Here is a 4482-nt window from a genome sequence, read left to right as displayed (position 1 = left end):
ATCAAAATCGTTTGAAACGTGAGTTCGAAATCGTGGACAAAAAATTGCTTGTGGGCAAAAAACACACACACATATCTATTTTTTTTTAAGATATGCCAAAATGTTCAGAAAACTCTAAAACGTAGAGATATGCATAAACATTCATTTTCAATTTTTAGTCGATTATTATAACTCACCCCACGGGAAGTTAAAAAAGTATATGGTGCAGTATGCGTTATAAAATAAAAAAATATTGAAAGTAGCTAAATGATATAGCAACCGCTACAGCATAATAAAAAAATACAAGTTATAGATTATAAACAATAAACAAACAATCATTAAAAGAGAACAACAAATATTGCAAGGGTGCATATGTACCTATAAAAAGCAAAAATGTAAAAAAATTGAACAGCCAACACGTGCCAATAGAATTTCCTCCTATATTAACACATTATTTGAAAGAAAGCTTTAGCATGCGATCAGTCAGAAGCCTCTCGAAACTCGAAAGAACCCTTGTCGAACACGTAAGCCGTCGGTAAACAATCGAAACTGAAGCACCGAGCACGTGAAAACTATTATCATAAGTGTGTCTACCTCATTCATTGAACGGTTACGAAATTTCTTTTGTCCCTGCGACGAACAACCAGATTTATAATATAACAAGACCTTCGTTCAGGTACTCGAAATTTTGGATCTGGTCTTGATCTGCGAGCAGGTTGAGGTGAGAAACAGATCGATGATCAAAATCTCGATGTAATAGACTATAAATAACTTATTACTTCATTATTTCTTTATTTCGGTAACGCTAATAGACTATATATAGTTAATTTTAAGAATACAATATCACACGTAAATGGTCATAAGTGGCTCGTCTCGAAGGTGATATGCGAAATCATCAGAAGGCGGGAAGGGCAAATTGCTGAATTAATATTCGATGTGATAAGTTGTTTTAGGTTATTTTATAAAGTTACCAATTTGTGAGAGATATTGTAATAAAATGTATTAATATTATGTAGGATACAAGTTGAGGGCAAGGAGGGCAAACAATGCTTTAAAATATTTATTAAGATCATTCGATGGCGAGGGTGAGATTTTTTCAATATTTATGGGCCGATTCTGCCGCACAACAGACCAATATTATGGCAAAGCCATGTTAAGCTCCAACTTGCATGCTTTCTGCTACTGAATCATACTGAATACTGTCAAAATGTCATGTATTTGCTGTGTTTCAGGCGTTTTACACATAAACTGCAATGTCACTTGTATGTTATGAAGCTGGGTCAGAAATACCCTGTTATCTAAGATCGTTTTTTGATATTTGCGCGGTTTCTAATTCAGATTTTCTACCTGACAACCTGAGAAAAACACCTTATAGCACAGCAACCGAATGGCTTTTGTCAATATTTAGATGGAAAGTGTTTCATAACATAGCCTTGCCATAACATTGGTCTTAGTTTTATAGAAAGTTGGAACAACCAAATAAATCTAATATGTTCATACTCTTTATCCTAATGTACTATTATTAAATAAAGGTTGTTGACAAAACTATAGTATGGTTTTCCGAATAAAACTTATCATTCTTATTAAAAACTATAACATAGTATAATAATATGTGAGTGGCAAATTGCTCGATTGATTTATGTTGTGAAAGACCTCACTATAATGTCCCGAGATATTTTTTTAAATTTTATTAAAAACTATTGACATGTGTTTATGGAATGGAATCACTAAAAAAACGTGCAGTCAAGAAAATTTCTATAAAATGTCTTAGATCTATAGAAATATTGATAGTCAATGAATAAATAGTTGAATTTATAAGTAAGTGGCTTTGTAAAAATAATACAATTTTGAAAAAAATAGCGTCATTGAATTCTGCATAGTGAATATTTTAACTGTAAATAAATATATTTATTTAAGACACTAACTTAACGTATAATAGTCAGTATTTTGAATTTTATATATAGCTGATTGAGTAATGCATACTTAAGCTTATAGTATGAAAATGGCTAATTTGTAAATAAAGGGCTAAATAAATTAACATAATATATAAAAACTTACGATATTGATAAGTTTACAGTTTCATATTATCACTTAAGTCATTATTATTTTCTTCCTGTTTTCATTAAATGTAATACCAGTTAAGAGTTTAGACGAATAATATACGATTGGAAATATTTTGGATACGTTCTTTGAAAAACAACACTTTACATGTTTGATTTTTCTATGGGGAGTAACTGTGAAATCTTAAACATTTCCCAGCGCCCAAGGCAGCTTAATATTGAAGACAACCCCGAAAAAAAAACGACATAGACATGATATCTCAAACAAATATTTATATCAATATATCCTTCTAAAACAATATTCATATGACACAAGTATACACAATCTGAATGCCCAAGTCAATGTCTGAAACGATTTTTTTGTATATATAATTTAATAAACACTAAACAGAATTTACAAAATTTAAATCGAAAACTATCCCTTCTAATATATTTTGCTAAACTTCTCATCCCTATATGCAGACTCAAGAATAATGATCAAGTGTTTATCCTCCCAGATTAACAGCAAAAAACAGGATGTTTGTTTCGTGAGCCATGAGGCAAAGCTTCGAGGTATTTGAAAATTAAAAGATTTCCGAATGCTAATTTTTTAACAAGAACCCAAAAAAACAGATTGACCAAGCCGATAATGAGAAAAGGAAATGAATAAATCGAATCTTTCAAAACAATCTTAAAACCGGTAATTTTATATATATTGACTTAAATTAATATTAATTGGTTTTATAATTTTTGTTTAATAAATTTATAATTTGAAAATTCAAGCAGATATTGCCATTAAGTTAGCAATGATGAAAAATATAATAAAAGCAAAAAATTATTACAACAAAATAAAAATATATTTTTTTAAATAATTGCTTTTGACGTAGTATTACTGCCGGCTTTCATTAGTGTTTCCAAATGATTTATATGACCATATCACATATTGATTCCATAAAAAATAATTATTATTAAATTGCAAATAAATAACCTGGTAATAAAATTAATCAGCTATGCATATATCGCGATAAGCGTGTACCAAATGTAATAAATAATAAATTTATTAACACTTAAAATAGACATATGAAGCATTAAAATATATTTTTTACTTCATAATTGAGAAAACAACTTTGCTCTCAACTCATAGGAAATGTCAATCACATAGAAGTGATTTTATAAGATTGACTGGGATTTAAAAGATTGGTGTGCAGAAAACACTAGCCAATATACAATATATTTTTCTATGAGGGTTTATTTTAATTAGGCCTTCAGAAAAATTTTCTTCAAACATTATACATCTAAATTTGAAACTTTTAATTTAGTTGTTATTAATGTTTATTAGTCGAATGATGTTAAAAATAAGGAAACAAAAATAAAAATTTTATTTACTTTGACAAATAAAAATGAGAAAGTAAATAAAGTAAGTTTTGACAAATGAAAATGATTTATTCACGAGTCAATATACTGTACATTTTCCATGATGGTTTATAATTACATATTTAGATCTTTGAAGCAATTTTCTTCTAAAAATTGTATTATAGTGAAAATTATGTGAAAAATAATAAAACAAAAATGAAAATCTTACTTACAAATTTGACAGATAGAAATGAGGAAGATCATGGTTTATTTAAGAGTCAATGCTGTTTATTTTTGCACGAGGAAAAACAAAAGTCATTAGAAGTCATTAGAACAATTTTCTTCTAAAATTATAGAACAATTAGATACTTAAATTTAAAACTATTTAATTTAGTTGTATCTGCTTACTTTTTTCTACGAATTATAATCAAGCTTTGTGAACAATAACAGTACCAAAATAAAAATCTTTCAAATTTGTTAGAAAACTAATTAAAGAAGTAGGTATGAAAATTTATCCTACTTTATTTTTTGAAAAAATAATCACAAACATCACATTTGATTCTGAAAATATTTAGATTTTTTATGATGTAGTTATGAAGATTGCAATAGAAAAAAACGACACATAGCTACGATAATATACTTTATATATTCATCTAAAATTATTTTTGGCTTTAAACACGAAAATCGCACTCTCTGCTAACTTTAACAAATTATCCTTTAAAATGAAATAAATGTCAACTATATACACAAAATTTTCGTTGCCGGAATTAAGGTCAATTATCACCAATATAAATCGAACGTATATGTTATTTAATTGGTTTTAAGATACGAATAGAAAATCCTGCTATAATTTTTTATATATACATATATAAATGCATATGGATATATAAATCAATATTGCAGGTAAATCATATTTTTCTTTTTTCATGCTTCAGTTTTTAAGAAGAAGTGCATAACCCATTCCTTTATAAAAAAAATTATTATTCTCTAAACATCATCATTAATATTGTTATTCTATATCTAAATATTGTTCTTGACAGAAGAACCTAATGATGGAACGCACCTAGTTTCGAAAAGTTGTAATTAAACATCTACAGAAAAAAACTTTATT

Source organism: Ctenocephalides felis, unplaced genomic scaffold, assembly GCF_003426905.1.
Source record: "Ctenocephalides felis isolate EL2017-DRISC unplaced genomic scaffold, ASM342690v1 CF-g0.4_SCAFFOLD_01170, whole genome shotgun sequence".
NCBI lineage: Eukaryota > Metazoa > Arthropoda > Insecta > Siphonaptera > Pulicidae > Ctenocephalides > Ctenocephalides felis.
This window is presented reverse-complemented; position numbering follows the sequence as displayed.